General features: G+C 42.3%; 1 protein-coding gene across 1 annotated transcript in view; it reads left to right on the top strand.

Annotated features, from left to right (window-relative positions):
- Nucleotides 1-5,175: 5,175 nt before the first annotated feature.
- Nucleotides 5,176-20,525, top strand: part of THSD7A (thrombospondin type 1 domain containing 7A) — a 329,681-nt gene continuing 314,331 nt past the window's right edge. Inside the window, 1 exon segment of the mRNA XM_061554639.1 lies at nt 5,176-5,313. The gene's annotated coding sequence lies outside the window, so the exon portion shown is untranslated.

Raw genomic sequence — 20,525 nt, 5'->3', positions numbered from 1 at the left:
CACGATCTCCATGTTTTATTTAGTGTCAGCTGCATAACGCCAGACCTATTAACCTCTAATTGCACCATGCAGTGAACGGTCATCTGTACTAAAACACATTCTTTCTCTTTTCCCGCCCAATATTAGAAGCGAAGCAGGTTAATGGCTGGTCTGTAAATCATGCTGCGATAAAAGTAACTTTGGCCGACCAGCAGGGAGCACCCTTCTGTTGTTGTGCAGAGCTCAATCAGTGCTGCTCTCTGATTCCCTAAAGGGGGCAATGCTTGCTGTAAGAGGCGTTGACTCTGCGAAGAGACGTGAAAGGAAATACCTCACTGCTCTGTAGGCTATGCGTATCAAATTGGAACTCTTAGATAAACAGCAATGCTCTTAACCTAAATTATCAAGATTGTTTTATTATGTTTTATTTTTATTATTTTATTACTTCCCTTCTACGTGACTTTACCGAAAGAACCAAGAAGATGAATCCCTGCAGTCACGAAAGCTTTAAATCGAAATTTAAAGATTGACTGCCTCTACAGATTGTGTTTCTCCAGCTTGACTAAATTGCAAAAGTAGTCCATTTATATATTAAAAACAGTTGTTCTGTTGAGGCTGGACATTTCAGAATACATCTTTTAACAAGTGCTGCCGACGGTCAGCCAGATGCTATAAAGGCAGTGTTTTGGTTCTGAAAATGTAGTCATCAGTGTAGTGTAGTTTTTTTGATGTATGACAGCATTATGACAGGTGAATTCATTTTCATTGCTACCTAGTCGTAAAATGCGACTTAAGCAGCTGAAAATTGCCACGTTTATTTTGCTCATGACTCACGTGCATTAAAAACAATTCATATGAAACTGCCAACGTCAATTCTAAAAATTCTTAAACTTAAAGCCATCGTGCTGTTATGTTATATTTATTTCATGTGTCAGCAGCATTCATTCATTCCACATTCCACTTGTACTGAAACGGAAATAAACTGCTGAACATTGCGTGCAAGCTATTGTATGAATGCATATGCGGTGGTGTTTAGCTACAGCAGACCAGAATGCCATATGGCTTTTTGATCCTGCTACTCAATATTCAGTTTTGGTTGTTGATTGAAGCTAATCATGTTGCTATTATTTGTCTCATATAAACATCTACTTCTCTGGAATCCGTGTGTGCTAGTCTGTTCTGCATTTGTATCGTCTTTGTAACTTTATTTTTTGTAGAATAACTTGGCAATAGCATAACGATTTTGTGGGATAAGGAGACAAGTTAAATAAGCCCTTTCGGGTGACAATTCTCATCGTCTTGGTTTTGCAATTCCCTGCGGGCCATTGTTCTGTTTCCAACTACTTTCTATTCACATGTAAATCAGGTAATGATTCACTAGGCGCATCTAGTGTTTGGGGATATGTCTGGCTTTGTGATTCAATATGGAGCTAAAGTCTAATGTGTAAGTGCACCTTTTTGTTTAGCTTTAAGCTTGGCCAGATTTGTGCCAGTCCTGTGGAAAATAGCATGCGATGTCTAAATTGTCCTTTCCTAAACACTTGCTCGGGATAATGTCCACTCTACTGATTTTGGTTGGGTCAGGTGACATAGCATCCATTTTGTCTCAAATTGGATGAGTATTATCTATGATTTTTTAAAAATAAGCTAGATAATATTATATATTCCTCATAACAATTCTAAGCTCATTATTTTCCTGTTAAATATCCACTTCATATCTATGGGACCTTTTTGGCAGTGTCAAAACGATGTAAACATAAGAATAGGCTATACTCTTTCTGGCAATAAGATGTTTAAACACCAAATAGATACATATTGCAAGGCATCAAGTCTGCATTCACCACACATACTTGTGGCAAAACATGCAAACAAACATGCTCTGATAGTACATGCGTTGTCTTTGAAACTGATGGGATTACTCGAGAAAGGGTGAATCCAATTCTTATTATGCCGTTTATCACTACATGGCTATTATTATACATTTCGATTTATACGACAGCTCATTTGCAAATAGCGAAGGTTCTTGGACTTCCTTGAGTCGCTGTTTTAGAAAACGTACCAAGTCCCTGAGTCAGTCACACTGTCATGCCACTGCCGGGTTAGGCGACAATTGAGCTTTCATACTGGTAGGAACCTCCTGGTTACACAAGCCCACAGGGGATTCCGTCCGTCGTGCTGGGAGGGGCTGGGTGGGGAGGGGCGGGTGGGGAGGGGCTGGGTAGGGAGGGTGGGGCTGGGTGGGGAGGGGAGGGTGGGGAGGGGCTGGGTGGGGAGGGTGGGGAGGGGCTGGGTGGGGAGGGTGGGGAGGGTGGGGCTGGGTGGGGGGTGGGGCTGGGTCGGGAGGGGCTGGTCACCCCGTGGTGCCCTTATAAAACTCAACGTTTAACCTACTCACGCCGGCTTGCGCCCGCCCTCACAGTCGGCCATATTTGCGGAATACACCACGCCGCCGTTGACCCTGGCCATTGACCGAGCAACCCAACGTTCCTACCAGCTCCTCTGCAGGTATGTGTTTTATACGCGCAGCTAACATTCAGTATACGCTTCTATTGCTTTGCACGTGTGTGGATACATTGTGTGGCTATATTGCGAGTATCGGATAAAGAGATAACAGAGTAAAAAAAATGTTTTTTTTTATAGAAAGTAGGTGAACGTCCAACCAGCATTACGGTATATGCTTTACGTATACAGAGTACATTATATTCTTAACATTTGGCTAAGAAGTAAATATTCATAACAGTTGTGCAAAGTTAGGCACTTCAATAGAGAGGGAAAGTGTTGTTAGCGAGCACCTATGAAGGCCAACATGGCACACTAGGGGGTGGGTGGCCTTTGTCTCCCCATTGACGATGTTTACACACCGCACCAGATACTCAATTTGAGGCTGAGTTGACCTAGGGGAGGCCCAGGACCGGTTCAGATAATCGTCACCGGTGTTGGCCGTGAGCGGGAATCGAACTCGGGTGGCTCAGCTTCACAGTGCGGTGCATACACACAAAGATCCCCCCTATAGCCTTAGCAGACTGTTGGGGCAAGTGCTGTTACACACACATACAGGCGCACTCAACACATTAAACACGCTCTCTCTCCCTTCTCCCCTGTCCCTCACAAGCTCAGCTCCCATGAACTAATGAGTTGGCACGTGTGGGTTTCGCACCCTTGCGACATGAACAGGGAGCCCACAGGCACTGCCAACGACCATTGTCTGGCGTGAGATGTGTACAGCGCAGGGCACAACGGCTCTGCGCTGCAGAAGTCTCATAATTCAAAACGTAGTAAGTGGCTACCGTCATTGCCTGAAAAGAAGCACACTGTTCACAAGACGCATGGTGAGTCTCTGCCTTTGTTCTTTTTTTATGTGATATCACACGCTATCTATGTTTGCATATAAGTTCACTCCGACGAGCAATTATTCCAATGCAGCGCTTTGTCCAGGTCAAGGCAGCGCTGCACGGCTGAGCTCTGCCCAGCAATGAGCTGCTCAGCCTTTACCTACCACGTTCATCCAACGCTGCCAAGTACTGTAGAGTATTTCTAGATTTGAAGCTTTCGTGACTGCAATGATTCATGCTCTTAGTTTTTTCGGTAAAGTCACGTAGGTAAAAAATTAAATTAAAATTAATAAAAAAAATAATTAAAAAATCACGACGTTTCGGAGGCAACACAAGTCTCCGTCATCAGGTGGGACCGTCACAGCCAGATTTGCTGTATCAAGTGAGGTAGAGATTCCAAGATGCAAGTTCCTAAATACAAGTTAAGGGGGAGGAGAGGGGGGGGGGAGCTTATCAGAATGTGGTAGCCAATGAATGGAACGTATCGGGAGGTGGGGGGGGGCTAAAAGAAAGCACGAGGTGCACGTAGACGTGGACGTGTTTGTGCGCAAGTACCTGTTGGTGCGCATGAGAACGTATTGGAAGGGGGGAGGGCTAAAAGAGAGCACGAGGTGCACGTGTACGTGTCCATGCCTGTGCACAAGTACCTATTGGTGCACATGATAGAAGAGAACGAACATGCCCATGTAGAGTGTATATATATATATATGTGTAGTGACATCGCGGAATGTCACTGTGTGCTACCGGCCCTAGAGAGGCACGGCGTGCGGTGTAATGACATCGCGGGCACCACGATGATGTTGATGTAGTACCGGCCCCAGAGGGACTCGGTGAGCGCTGATCGACAGCGCTGGGTTTGCACCACGCTCGGCGTGCAGTGCCGGCCCCTACAGGATAGGGTGTGGGAGTGCCGGCCATGGAAATGTGGTTACTAAGGGCCGTGGCACTCTGGTTGACCCCAGAGGCCACGTGGCCAGTTAGGTCTACACAGGGGCCCCAAGTGGGGGCTAGGGGTGGTCACGTGGTCCGGGTCGAGATCCTGCTCGAGGTTTCTGGAAGGTGGTCGTGGCCAAGGGCGCAGCCAGCCACGCCGCAGAGGATATAAGCCGGGTCCCCCAGAGGCAGCGGCGCTGTTCTTCATCCTGAAGAAACCTTCGTCTACGTTCTACGTCCTACAGAGTCTCCAACACGTGGACTGAGACCCGAGCTGGGGTCTGGTCCTTTGTAGCTAGTTACGGTGTGATTAGCGTAGTTAGCCTGGTGGTCACCACCACAGGTTGTTATTCTGTTGAGGGGCAGTTACCCCGTGTGTGGTGTTAATAAATGTGTTGCCTCCAAAGTGTACGTCTGCTACTCCGTTGAACCCACTACATAAACATGGATTTTGCCCAATTCTGCCCACGCGACACCAGCTCTGCTCCCAAGGCAGCACACCTTAATAGGGAACATCCAACAATTCACCCCCCCAAAAACCCCAATAATCCATTCCTTGAACAGCCTTTCCCAGTCCAATTCAAATACCCCCCCCCCCCCCTTCGTTAAGCAAACGGTTGTTCGCGGCTAAACCACATCTGAGGCCAGCCACTGGCCAACTCACCCCCAAGCCCGTTCCTGCCCCAACCAAAGCCCCATCTCAATCCAGCGCAGCGCAGCCCGTGCCCTCTTGTTCCGTCGCTGCACGATAGGCGGGCAGCTCCAGGAGCAGGCGTGCCCTGATTTACAATTCAAATCGATGATGCCTGCGCGGCGCTGCTGCTCCCACCAGGCTGCGTGGGGAGCGCTCCGCAGATGTCCCTCGCAAGCAGCAGGAGCAGCGTGCAGCAGCGAGCAGCAGCAGCAGTCAGCAGCAGCAGCAGTCGTTGGGATGCGACGTCGCAGCCACGGCGCGCCGGAACGGGCATCTTGATTGTTATTATTACATTCCAATTTATAAGGCGTGAAATGGGCAACCGCGGCACATCTGCAGGAAGCCTCGTTTGTGAGTTAGAGAAGACGAGTAAATGTAAGTCTTGCTTTTTTTTTATTTATTCAGCCCGATGCTTTGAGCTTGTTGGTTTTTTGTTGTTGTTAACATGTGTATGAGTCGAAGTGGACGAGTGCATGTGTTTATGTGTTTGCGTGGTCGCTCATGTTGTTTTCTGTTGATTTGTAAAGCGCTAAGGTTGTCTGTGAACAGATTCTATGCGGTTCACGTCGTACTCTTTGCTAAATGAATTTCACTTCCCACCACCCCAGTGCTGAACTGCTCCTGCGTAAGCTTGTTAGGGACGTTTCAAGAGATTTAAATAAATAAATAAAGCAGGGGATGGGGAAAATGTTAACCTGTGTTGGCACACGGTTAAATGGATACATTAGTTGCACCACTTTGGTATATGGCTGCACGCAATTAATTTGTCAGTGTGCATTAGGTGCTGGAAGGATAACATATTGCATTGTAGAAGAGCACTAGGGGAGGCTGAGAGAGCCGCTTTTACAAATAGCACAGTAAGTAGTAAAAGCACCGTCCGATGGAGACAAAGTATAGCATCGACAAACAGCTTAGGATATCTGACAAAACATTTAAATACACTCCAACCATTTAGAGACTGGACTCGCAAATAGATGCTGTGCACTGCGTATCCACCACACACACTGCGCGTGTACCCACGCGCACACGAAGTGATTTGTGTTTAAGATTGAAAATAGCCGGATGCGTTGAAGGCAATTTTTATCAACAAGAGCTGAATTCTATGAACAAGACCAGCTGTGGAAATGGACTGATATGTGAAATAGTATAATTGAGTCAACTTCGCTCTTGGTGGAATACCTTATTTCATTCTGGGTAATGGAAAAACACACGCACGTACACACACACAACAGAGTGAGTCAATCAGATGTTGCAAGCCAGTTGTGCTTCGTTTCACTGAGATGATAATGTTGATCGATTTACTCAAATAATTGCGTAAGTTCACAGAACAGCCTCAAATTGTGTTTTGCGGGCATGTGTGCTGCATGTAATTAAGAGGTGTACATTTACATACATAGTAGGGATGGTGTGATGAGATAGATGGCCCAATTATCACTTAAGCCATTCAACACATTCCATGATGCCAACCTAAACAACCAAATGCCAACACTTTTAATCCTGTTGCGGAGATCTTTACTTGGCATATCTTCAATTCCTGAATTACATTGCGTTACAAATGTAGTGAAGGCTCATTTTGAGATTGGTGGCATTCCAATACGAAATATTGCTCAAATCATGCTGTTAAGTGTCACCGAGTCTCATGAACCATTTACAGGAGAATACTGCATTTGATGTTTGCTCATTTGATTCGTGATAATTTTTGCCCCCCCCCCCTTTGACCTGCATATAGCAGCAGCACGAGTTGGCTTGTTTTTGTGTGTTTACGGAGCAATGTCATTAGCTTATCTTTGGCTCTCGGGTACTTGTATGCGTGCTCGTGACACTAATCACCCTTCAGCTATGGGGGGGGGGGGGGGGCATCTGTTGGTTGCCGGAAACTGAATTGGGTCCACGCGGTTTTCCAGCACAGCGTGGTTATTACAGCCGCTGCACGGCCAACGCCAGGCGCAACAGCTTGAATGCATGGTTCAGTTAGATCGCTTAAACTCGCTTAAGCAAATGATGCATGAATCATGCTGACCGTGATGCAAAATTGCAGTAAATGAAAAAAAAGGACCGTTGCACGATTATTTTGAAACGCCCCGGTCACTTAACTGTTAAGCGTTAAGAATTCTGTGGGGAAAATGTTTTTTTTTTCTTCAAAGCTGAACGACGTGTAATTTAGTTTTGCATTTGGGAATTTGTAGGTAGATGATGAAATAATGATCAACGGACATGAAAACAAGTTATTTCCTTATAATGATGCGGTAGCAAGCCTCGCTTATTGTTATGTGGCAACACGTTATTACAGAACCTATTATTAATGGGTAATTTGTTTTAACCCATGGTATCAAGGCTACCTATACACCTCTGACCTCCACATTGTCAAATGGAGTCATGGTGGAGTTTATTGTTGAAGAAACATTTATACAGAGCCGTTGTGCTTTTGTGAGATTTTTTTTGCCAGTGTGGTGGGGTGAGATGCAAATAAAAATATCCTGGCTGTAACCGATCGATTAAATACAAAATGGCAAGTCAAATTTAAGTAGAATCCTACGGCTTATTTTGACGAGCACAATGAAAGGTAGTAACCAAAATATAGTTTCACATTGCTCTTCTACAGCAAATGGATCTCTAATCTGACCATTATGATCATCAGGGGAAAACGAACCACCACGTTTGCTATTCAACGTTTTATAGCATAGAGCCATTTCATTATGCCACCTGCTGTTGATGCAGAATACATAAACATCCGTGTCTAACCGAACACCCCATTGCTTTGCAAGACGTGTACATTTAAAGAGAGATTTTGAGGTGTAACTGGAAAATGTGGAGATTTTGGAACTGGATTTGCTAAAAAAAAATTACGAAGATGTGCAATAATCTGGCAGTGGACACTGAAGCATTCCCCGTGACACCTAATTAGAATGAAGCCAGCTTACTTTGCACAAATCTCATTCTATTACTGCCCCTGCTGGTGAGGTCAGTCGGATAATTTAGTGTAAATTTGAAGGTTTTTTTTCTTCCTAGCCAGGTTCGCTAAAGGACAGGGTGATACTTACGTGTTGTGCATTGTTGTTTCTAGATTTTTCCGTCTTTTCCACCCTCCCCCCGTCCATTATATTCCCTTTTTGGTATCGTGGAGCACGTGCAGAGTTTCATGGCCTCTCTGGTCGATAGCAGTAACTGATAATGTTAGCCATATCGAAGATAGCGGTTTAGCGATCTTGAGTGTGAGAGGGTGATGCTGGAATCTCTTTAAAATGCCCTCTAAATGAAGGGGGGGAAATCTGCTTGAGTTGTCGGTTATTAATAAATAAAATGAATTTTAAATCGATGAAGTGAAAATAAAAATAAATCAAACGTTAGAATGTGCATTTTACAAATTACCACTATAGTATGGAATTATTTAAATCAATAAGTAGAACAAAGTCGTTCAGTAACACAACACTTTAAACGTCGCGATGTTGATGTAAGTGTCATATGCAACAACAAATCAGACCTACAAAGGGAAATAAATAAATATAGTAATGTGCATTTAAGTGCAAAGTATCACCAATAGCCATTTCCAGAAACAGTTTTTTTGGCAAAGGTTAGGTCAGGTGATTAGACAGTCCAGATACATTTTAACCCCTTTAACTGAGGATAGATTTTTTTACATCTAAAGTCTTTAAAAAAATAAGCTAAAAAAATCATTAAGATTCTGTTCCTTTTTTGTTGTTGCCGAAATTATCTATATTATTATATTATATTTTTTTATGTAAGGCTCCAGCCACCTCCGTTTGTGGTGCTGAGCCACAGCCTGGGAAATTAAGTGAGAATCTGCCTCTGGATTATGTCCATAACAGCGCTGGGATCCCAGGATCTGCTTTTGGCGGGGTTAAAGGCGTGACATTCAGCAACATGGCAGAAGGCTTTGTAGGCTTTGCTGGCATTACATTGCATCCTATGGGAATAGAAAAGTAGAGGAGCTGAGCTATTAATTGTTAATTACCTGTTACTAGGACAGATGGCCGCCAACGTCTTCTTCGGCTCGCATGCCTCCTCCAACGAACAAATATAAGTCACATCTAATGGAGCCTTAATAACTGTTCGACCTGGGCTATACGTGTCTTCTGATGCTTGCATTGTCTTTGTGCTGCTGGCCTTTTGACGTTCTCTGGTCTGGTAAGACAAGGCCATAAAGAAGGCCGTCTCTGGTGTAGTCCAATCCGTTTCAAAGACAATGCACATATATTATAAGAGCATGTATGTTTGCATGTTTTGCCACAAGTATGTGTGGATAATGCGGACTTGATGCCTTGTGAAAGTGCCTATTTGGTGTTTGAAAATCTTAACACCTGTTTTATTTCCAGAAAGGGTGAAACCTATTCTTATTTTTCATTAAATAGAAGTCAAGTTTGTCTTCCGGACATGTTGCAGTATTTGCCCCTCTTTGACACCACTGTGTTTGGCTCGGGGGAAACAGATTGAGTATGAAATGAAAATGCAAAGCATTAGCCAAGATCTCCGGGCAGTATCCATTTGTGTGTGGCTGTAATGGTGTGTTTATCTTCACGTGGGGCTGTTATTGATTGGTCCTGATGGAGTTGATCTGCAGGCTGATCAGGTTGCAGATCATCATCCGCACCAGCTGCCATCTATTCCGATAACTGCACGGATCCCAGATTTCACATGCTTGTATAGCCACAGTAGCGGATCGTAGAGTCAGTGGATTTATTTGTGCGTAATGCTGGTGAGAACATTCAAAGATTAGCAAAAAACCTCATCCGAAACGTGCAAATCGCACCATCTTTCTGCCCGATTCTTTGAACTTAACCAATGCTTGTATTCAAAACCAGTGCAGAAGCGCGCACACACATTCCCTATAAGACAAAGATCCCACGTATAGCCTTAACGGGCAAGTGCTGTTAGCGAGCACCTATAAAGGCCGGCACGGCACACGAGGGTGTGGGTGGCCACCACCTTTGTCTCCCTCGTGGCGATGTTTACACACCGCACCAGATACTCAATTTGAGGCTGAGTCGACCTAGGGGAGACCCAGGACCGGTTCAGATAATCGTCACTGGTGTTGGCCGTGAGCGGGAATCGAACCCGTGTCGTCAGGTTCGTAGCGCAGCGCACGAACCGCTACAACTACCGCTCTATACCATATATATGACGCATATCATACTTTTCATTGACACAATCATTGTAGTCATACTCATGTAGTGACCATCCGTCATCGGGAAGTATCCATTATCTTGTTAACATCGTGCTTTGTTTGAATCTCTCGGGCCGTCCATAAATGACGTCACGCACCTGGTGGGGGGGGGGGGTCAGACATTTGTGACGATGTGTGACGAGGGGGGGGGGGTTGAGAAATATGACGTCACATCAAAATGCGCAACTTTAAATAAATATAGACAACACGTTCTACTCAATTAAATAGACTTTAATAAATATTTTCTCATACAACATCAGAGTGCAGCGCCACATTAAATACGCACTACAATTACAATAGTTTAACGCGATTTGAAGCATGTTTTATATTTTTTTGGGGGGGGGGCAGAGCTTTGTGACGTCATATTTGAGGGGGGGGGTCTGACTTTTTGTGACACCGTGTGACGAGGGGGGTGGGGTCAAAAATCGTCCAAAATCGCGTGACGTCATTTATGGACGGCCCCTCTTCTGTTAATTTAAGCAATGTAGCTAATAGCAAACACTTGCATTGACTCCAGACCACGAGTCGATTGCTATTAAAATATGCATTTGGTTGCCTTCACTTTCGATTTAACGCTTTCGTGACTGGAGGGATTCATCTTCTTGGTTCTTTCGGTAAAGTCACGTAGAAGGGAAATAATAAAATAATAAAAATAAACATAATAAAATAATTCTCACGACGTTTCGGCCACAACGCAAACAGCCGTCCTCGGGTGAAGAACAGGTCTGTCGGAAAGACAGCGTCTGAATGAGAAAAGATGAATCCCTGCAGTCACGAAAGCTTTAAATCGAAATGACACGTAAACTCGTTCTTAATGAAGCATGAGAAATGGTCTTTGGACATTGCTTCAATTCCTCTAACGTGAACAACCTGAGGAAGGCTGCTTGCGTTGTGGCCGAAACGTGAGAATTATTTAATGTTTTATTTTTATTATTTTATTATTTCCCTTCTACGTGACTTTACCGAAAGAACCAAGAAGATGCCTTCACTTTGTTTAATTGTATTTTTTACAACCGAATTGGTCTCCTTGCTTTTCCAAGTGCTTTTTATTGTCCTCCGTCTTTTAAACTTTATAAATAAGCCCGAGACAGTTTTATTTTTCCGCTTGTTTTTTCTTTTCTCTCTCTGCTTTTCTCACTGAGGAAAGATTGATTCTGCCATTTGTTGTTTAAACTGAACCGGCCTGAATGCGCAACATGATTCGTGAGTGCATTGACAAGCAAATGCAATTACTTACATTATATGCAATTGCAACAGGGGACTGTAAAGAGTCTGCATGCAACCGCGTATCTCAGGATGCTGTACAAGAGATGGAGCCTTTTGGCGTCATCTGGTGCAACCCATGTGAGACTAGGCTCTAAGGAAAGCTGTCTCGGGTGTGGACCAATCAACTTCAAGGACAGTGCACATTATCAGAGTTATGTTCTTTTGTTTGTATTATGACTGCAGGTATTGCGGTCTATGCAAACATGACTCCTTGTAAAAAGGTGTCAGTTTTGTTGCCAGATAGAAGGGTAAAAACCCAATTATCATATTTTTACTGGCAAATGAGGTTCCCATAGAGTAGAAGAGGAGCTATCACGTGGTTTAGAGTGGAGCAGGATTTTTACGTGGATGTGGCATCGTAGGATCATGATTGATTGGTGGCGAATTGGGGGAGGCTTTCTTCCAGCAGTTGATTGAACATGGCTGCTGCTGCTGATGATGATGATTTACATGACTCCACTTTGTCCAGACCTGCATGAACCTGGCAAGAATCTCGACAAAGCCATTAGCATTTTCCCATGCTGCTTTTCACATGTGACCCATCCTTCCCGAGATCTCACCTTACTTAGGCAGAAACGCTTTTTTGATGGCTTAAGTTTTGCCTGACAAAATGAGGCCACGACCTGGCAACAGCCTCAGCTGAAGCCTCAGCTGTGTGTGTGGCTGTGTCTCTCTCTCCATGTGATCATTCGTGTTTGCCACTTCCCTGGTGCCCATGTGCATGCAGACTTGCGAATGCCTGCGTGTCTTCCGCAATGCGCCTGATATTTCTTGAGACGCAATCGTGCATCATCACTACCACAACAAACGAATGTGCAATATGCAGGCGTGGGCCTAAACCCCCATGCTATACGGTAGTGTGTGTGTGTTTCCGTCTATCTAACGCACCCCCTTGTGGTTATACCACATGCTGAGTGCACATTCACGGTTTTACACAATTTGGATGGATTGGAAAGAAGGTTGAGTGGGATTGAGGGAACATCTTTAGCAATTTAACGTTTGCGTATATTATTGTTCGTAATTCTTTAAGCATAGGACTGCGACTGTATATTGAAATTGGTTCGGTTGTTCACGTTAGAGGAATTGAAGCAATGTCCAAAGACTATTTCTCATGCTTCATTAAGAACGAGTTTACGTGTCTTTTCGATTTAAAGCTTTCGTGACTGCAGGGATTCATCTTCTCTCATTCAGGCGCTGTCTTTGCGACAGACCTGTTCTTCACCTGAGGACGGCTGCTTGCGTTGTGACCGAAACGTCATGAGAATTATTTTATTATGTTTTATTTTTATTATTTTATTATTTCCCTTCTACGTGACTTTACCGAAAGAACCAAGAAGATGAGTTTACGGGTGTTGCATAACACTTGGTGCACTGCGGGAGGCTTCTGTCGGCAAAGATGAGTTCAAGGAAGTTGTGCATCATGGACACGTCAAACCAGGAAACTGAAAATCGGAGAAAACCAATATCTAATGTCGGAACTTATTCTACGTCATTTGTATGTGTTTGTATATTTAAAATAAGCACAACCGGTGTCTAAAACATGTAAGACATTTGAATGTATTAAATCAACCTGTAAATTATGAGAAAACGCATTATACATATGAAAACAATCGTATCGGCTGGAAAACGATTAATTTGGAACTGTTGATGGTTTTTGCATAATGCACAAATGCCCAGTGCTCTTTGTAAAAAAAATTGACATGCAAGAAAAATTATACCTGTAAAATAATCTACGTTAACTCTCATTTACTTTCTTATTGCAGCGATCCATGGCACCAGAGGGCGTTACACCAAGAAATAAGCTAAATATTTGACGAGCTTTTTCACAGCTCCTTGTAAATGTATGCTACTTGCTCGGGAGATCATGCAGAATATTTAGGATTGCATGTGGAATGCATGCAGTAGACGGAGCAATGACACCTTGTGGTAAAGGTGTCCAATGTGGACACCTGTGCACGCTAATTAGATTTTGGCAGGACTTGGTACAGAAGTTGTGCCATCTTATGTCATCAGGAGATCAGACGAAGATTCACCGTGGCAGTATCGTATAATTTCTTCATAAACCTCTTCAGTGTTTTGAGTCTCATTGTAAATTGGATTAGTGTAGGCTTAGCCTTGTGCGAGCTATTAAAGTTAGAAATATATCCCGGAAATGGATCTATTGTGAAAATGCTTTGATGTTATTGTACCATGTAGGAGGGTAAATAATATCCCAGTGAAGGCACATTGTAAAAAAACATAATTGGCTTTTTAAGCCTCGGAATGACTGAAACACATTATATTGATTTTGTGCCGAATGTGTTATATTGCTGAAGTTTATGTGTTTATGATTACTATAATGCAGCTCATGTTCATGCATAGACTAACATTGCTTCAGTTATTTTCAGGAAAATATCAGTGTTTCTGTTATTCATCTATGCTATTGTATGTTTTATACTTAAATCGTAATGCTTATACATTATTAACACTTGTCACGTCGTGTTTTAAATACAGGATTGACAAGGATGCATTAGTTGTAAAATATGCAGTAATATACGGAAGTAAAACATGGCAGGAAGAAAGGAAAATATCAACGTGGTTAATGGTTTGAGTTTCAACGAAAGGGCATTGATAAAATTTCTTTAGTGAAACACGATGTTCATTCAAAATAAATATTCCATATCCATTTTATGAAATCAAATTGCTTTCATTTTCGACACTTTACAAACGAATGCATCTCAAAAATGAAATTTTTCAATTTGATCTGGCAAAATATTGGTCCAATGAGCAATATTTGCCAGTACCTCACATTGGACCCAACTATTGCAGTAAAAGGCAGGGTCTAATGGGAATAAGTTTGCGCTGTGGACTCATGCGGGGGGGACAAGATCAGCCAGGATAGAATTCCCAAGTGAAAGCACACGATTATGTGACGATTGGCACAGGCTCCATTTCTTTCAGTCTGTGAAAGTGTAGGCTGCTTGTGCGTGTGTGTATGTGCGTTTTATGAGGGCACTAGAAAGAAGAGAGCTGCAACCAGCTATTTTTAAATGCCCTGTGACAAGTTGACCCCTGCTATGCTGTTCAATCTCATTGCTGTGTGCTCTCAGAGCTGAACCAACTGGAAGGCGTGAGTTGTATTTGTTCTCCTGCCTGTCTGGCCTGGAGCCTCCCCTTCTTTTAATAGTTTACAACCCCTTTTAGGGTCGATGCTTCTGTGCTACACATTATATTCCTTGCCATTTGCTTTTGTAATAACCCGCACGCTATTAGCAATGGGCCAACTTAAAAGCTTTAAGCTGTTCAAAAGCTCATCTGCATATCTAAATGGAATCGGGTTTCGGCTGAGTCCTGTCAGTAGACTGGCCGAGAGGCCGGTGATGGCTAAGGAGGGATGGGATAATTCCGTTAACCTATATGCCCCGTATTATCACAGGTGCCCGACTTAAATTTGTGAAATATAATAATACGATTTTTTTTGTTACGTTCCATAAATGATTTATTCCATGGTGGGTGCAGTTTTTTTACTGCGCTCCACTACAGGGTAAACAAAATGGCTGTGGAAATAAATGCAACGAAGTGATGGAAATAGCCAACGCAGAATACAATCCTTTGTTTCTCTTGCATTACAGATCTGATCCCACGCATAAATAGACATACACAGGCAGGTTCAGACTCATGTATGACTTGACTTAATTACTTTTGTATTATACATGAGAAAAAAGAATAAAAACACAATAACATCTTCATTATCCTTTTGCCTATGGCACATCACATTGTGACACTGTGTAAGGGTTGCTGACTTGTTGCTGACACGACCACATTTGAAACATATTACAATCTATTTGTGTATATATAGTGACTTGGTCCATTGTATAATACCTAATAATCTGTCCTGTGGTTAATGAGTAATGCATCAAATTAAATCACGCGGATGTCCATAGTTTGCTTATTTTGTAATATTATATATGACTGTGTAATGGAGTTTTCTTTTGTGGACTATGGAACATGATGTCAGTCCTCTGGTCTAACATCGTTTGAGACGAGGCTCAAAAGAAAGATGGTTCTGGTGTGGACCAATCAGTTTCAAAGACGATGCATATATTATTAGTGTGTTCCTTGTAAAATGTTTTTTTGTTGCCAGAAAAAAGGGGAAAAAAATGATTCTCATATTTTGGTACTGGCAAAAGAGGTCCCATGATGATGTAAGGCATCATTGCAAGTGTAATCTTGATGTGAAATGGATTATTAACAGAATTTGTGATGCACATACATGTATATTTTTATATTTGTGTAAATTAACAAAAAAAATGTCCTTGGTATAGTACTTAAAAACAACATAACTGTATGTATGGCTTAGTACTGAAATGCTGCATACAGCTAATCATAATTTTACATTTTAAAAAAAGGTTGCTTTAATTTACTGTCAATTAGTTGCATATTTTATAAATCGGCTCGGCAATTAGCTGAGCTCTGTGTGCTGTCAAATTACAGATTTTACTGTTTTAAGGATAATGTGTTTTATATTTATCATTTAAATAGATTATCGAGGGCTATGGAGACAATAAGTGGAAATAAATTTACGTGAAAATGAAAAAGCTATTATGAAAGTGGATGTCAAGCCGTGGTTTATACTGTACCTGTGAATTCATACACACATTAAAATGCCCAAAATTCAAATGCAGGCAATTTAATATTCTTTTATTCAGTTTTTTTCTAACATTGATTCTTGGCAGGCATCTGATTTATTGAACATGTCATGGTCTCCTATGTTGTCTGGTCATTAATGGCCTTATATTAGGCCATTGATTTTAATCCTTTGTTTAAAAATAAAAATGTAAAGAGTCAATTATTCGCTACCCGCGCTGTCAGCAACATGCTCATGGTGTCACATTATGTAGATGTTTTCATTTAATGCATCGCAGCATGCGTATACTTTATGTCCATATGCAAATCATGCAAACATTAAATATACCAGTGCAATACACACAGAAATGCAGTAATAATAATCTAAAAGGAATCAATGGTAGTATCCACAGACCCCATGTACATGTATGTGTGTTGAACTTCATGATACGTAGCCAACTGTGCTAATCAGAGGTGCGAGGGAAGGCATGCCAACATATGTGCCTGATGTTAGCATATCTATGCATTTCAGCATACAAGTAATGTACACTGCCAAGGTACAATACAATTTGTATTTTATCCATTGTATAAATGGAGCTGCATCTCAAAATGCTCTTCTGCGGACGTCTGGAACGTTCTTCCTTCCGATATTCGGAAGCCATTGGAGCTATGCAACTTTTAGATCGAAATTGAAAACTCACTTCTTTACAACTGCTTTTTGTGTTTAAGTTTGTTGTCTTCCCCCCCCCCCCCGCACCTCCGATTAGCACGGTTGGTTACATATGGTGATAAAGAAGTTCTACAGACATATAAGACATTACGTGAAAATCGGTAGACATTTACACTAATATATGTTTATGCCCCGAACCGAACTTTCCCCATAAGCTTTAAGCATCAATATTCGTGCTATTCTCCAGGAACGTATCTCCCCCCCCCCCCGCAAGAATATTAAGGGAGGTGCCGTATATTCATATCTGAGTCAATTCTGTGATGACTGACATGCAATCATAGACAGCAAAGAAGTGTCTTGAGCCGAGCCTTGATCAGGAGCAGGGAGCCAGCAACATAGAGGCCTAGGGGGGGAAGGGCCGGAATATGGAGGAAGCAGCAGAGGAGTGGCCTCCTGTTGGACGGAGCTTGGTCGAGGGTTTGTGGGGAAGGCCTTGGTGAAGTAAGCAGAGTACAGCAATGGGAGTAGGGCAACATTTAGAGGGGAAGAGGCAGGCAGCGTCAACTCCATGCAAAATATTTAATATGGTGAAGGTGATCTTGTTGCCAATTTGGCATAGGATTGACAGCCCCGTGTAAAGGATATGACGGTTGGTGTAATTTGATCTTTTTTTTCAGTGATGGCAGCATTGTAGATAATTGTTTAGCTTACTTTAGAGAGGAGGGATTTGGAGAGACTGTAAAAGGAAGTCAAGGCGAGAGGTGATTGACCCTCTCGCGTGACCTTGTTTAAAGGTGAGGATACAAAAACCATTTGCGGCAAGTACATACGATGAGTGACTTTGTGTATCGCCCATCTTGCTATAGCTCTCACCCCCTAAGTATACGAGGAAAGAGTACCGACAGCCACCACTTAATTCCCCGCACCTCTGATGAGCACGCTTGACTCCGTACGGTGAAAACGAAGTTGAACATACATACGTAATTGCCACCGGCGTTAAATATTGTTCGACATTTTTTTTTTACTCGACTATAATAATTTAGAAGAGATGTTGAGCCTTCAGCGGATTAGCCCCCTCCGGCCCCTCGACGCAGCGGAGCTCGAGGTGATGAGGTGATGAAGGCATGAATAATGGTTACACCAGTGAATGGGGTAAGGAAGTGGCAGATGTGGGAGATGTAGCAGAGATTAGATATGCGGGAGGGAAACACGAGCTTGGGATCAATGAAGACTCGCACGACGCATACTTCATTCCAGCTTCAGAGTTTAGGAGATGCACTGAACCTGCAGTCTATACTGAGAATGGACTTTTTGCCCATGAGAGCTTCCGTTTTAGCATTGGTCATCTGTGGCGCATCATATATTATATTCATTAGACTTTTGAATACCCGCTTACCTTCATTATCTGCTGTTAAACCAACATTAGAACAAATTAGTTTGAAATAAGCTAGTAACTAATATATGTCAGGCCTCTCCTTCCTCCATGCATTCTACCCCATAGGCAAATATGCTTCTCACCAGTGAAATGAAATGTCCCAGCTGTAATGTGTCTTAAGGATCCGCACCATTTTAAGCCACTCGTATTATGAACAACGATGGCCTGCATTAATCATTATGCAAGGTTTGTCCTGTAACAGAGACCAACTCTTCAGGGGCCTTCTCTGGTGCTTTCTCCAATAAGCCATGGAACATTATGAACAAGTTCTAGATTTGAAGCTTTCGTGACTGCAATGATTCATATTCTTGGTTTTTTTCGGTAAAGTTTACGTAGGTAAAAAATAAAAATATATTTTTTATTATATTAGATTATTTTATTTTTATTTTACTTTTATTAATTTTCATTTTAATTTTTTACCTACGTGACTTTATCGAAAAAACCCAAGAATATTATGAACAAGCCCCGTTCATCGCGGCTTGGTGAACCTGCAGCCAGGGCAAGGAACCACAGTCGTCAGCTGGCAAGCTGTGTAATGGTAAGCCCAATGGCAAACCCTCTAGGGGTGCCTAAATATACGTGTATCCTATAGTCCAGGATAATCTGTGGATCAGGGTAGAGCAGTGGCATTGCACTATGAACTTTTGACAGCTTGAGTTGCGTTATTGGCCATGGTTAACATCAGTGCTATACTATCTGAACTGGTCCTGGGCCTTACCCTACCTAAGCTGCACTCTGGTGGAGTATGGCCAAACAACTCCCATGAGTGACAGATTTGGAGATGTCTTCATTCAGCAATGAACCGACAGGTCAACGGCTCATGGGGCAGTGTGAAAACCACTCCACCACCACCATTGACAACCTCTGCTGCAGATTATCATTCTTAAATATTCATATTTTACCCAGGCCTGAGTCTTACAATAACAGATTTTTCAGTTTTTTCTGTTTCATTTATTAGGTATAGCCCTGTGAGCCATGCGGCTCTTGGCTCGGGTGCAACCGCAACAAACAAAAACAAGAACAACGAACATCTTAAAGTGACTACGGGCAACAGAAACATCCAGGAAAAAACAGCAAAGTCTTCCAGAAGTCTTCCTATCACTCAGTTACTGTGTGATAAGTAACGTGTACGCAATTTCAATGTGTCTTCACACTTTTCTTTCCATGTTGGTTCACTAACTCAACGGCACGAGGCTGAGATTTAAATACATTTTCTTCTGACTGGATTTCCAATGCAGACTGGCAAGATTCGTTTTTTTGGTTCACTATGATATTGTTGAGACTCACTGCAAACATCCTATCCTCAGCCACGTAAAAACACGTTGCCAGCGGCTATGTTACTGAGTGTATCTGCCTATCTGATATTCATTAAAATATTAAAACACTCTCTTATACTATATTTCATTCCGTATGTAAAATATGTTTATAATATAAAGCATTCTTCAACTTTTACTACCATATTTCAATGCATTGTAGTTCACAGAATCAGTTAAATAATATAAAGAACAATAAAAATATTACTTTATATTGTAATCTGTATCTTGTGCTATATATAGTATTTCATCATGCATGATTAAATAACAGCCAAGACCTCTACAATGTTTCTCACCACCGACCCAAATTCCGATCCCCCTTCTGGGATCGTGCTATCACCATCCTAGAATATCACCTAGATCAGGAATATTGCTGGCGAACAGAGTGGACCAACGCGGATGTCCAGAATAAACACGTCAATCGAGACCCAAAATATCTCACTTCCTGGCTTTGACATTTCCTCCGCAAAGACAATGGTGGACCATCAACCACATCAGAACACCAACAGGCTGATGCGCACATCTCATTAATGAATGGAAAGTTTAAGGCAAGCCACAGTCACACTGTGGCCATCCAACCCAAACTATGGAGGGATAGCAACATTATACAAACTCCCTTCTGAAGCCCGCTCATATCTCATAGACCTCGACATTGGCATAACGGCTCATGAACATAATTCCATACGAAAAAATGTAATATATATAAAAAATAAATTAATAACAAAAAAATCTAAAGTAAGTAATGCCTTTTGTCAATTTGCTGCTGAGTGGAGGCCTCTATACACTGTACCACCGCGCAAAGCCAGTTCAGATGTGTGATCTTCAGAAAAATAGGTCATCCGTAATATGTGAGCACTGATATTACGGTGGAAAAATAAATCAACAAACATGTGATTAAAGCAAACAAATGTCTTAAAACACAATGATGAAATGCTAATGTATTATAACAGAACGCTATTATGATATACGGGAGTGATTCATGAGTATGGGCAATTGAAGTTTGTCATTGTCATTTTGGTGTCGTTTTAAAAGCATGTTGAAATAAACATGCAGCACACCTTTTTTGTTGCAACAGGCTATGCATTTTTTTGTATTCCGTTTCTGAGTTTCTTTTTA

This window comes from Lethenteron reissneri, chromosome 20, assembly GCF_015708825.2.
Source record: "Lethenteron reissneri isolate LAM-NWPU_2019-01 chromosome 20, ASM1570882v1, whole genome shotgun sequence".
Lineage (NCBI taxonomy): Eukaryota > Metazoa > Chordata > Hyperoartia > Petromyzontiformes > Petromyzontidae > Lethenteron > Lethenteron reissneri.
The sequence above is the reverse complement of the archived record's forward strand: the minus strand, read 5'-3'. Positions and strand labels throughout refer to the sequence as shown.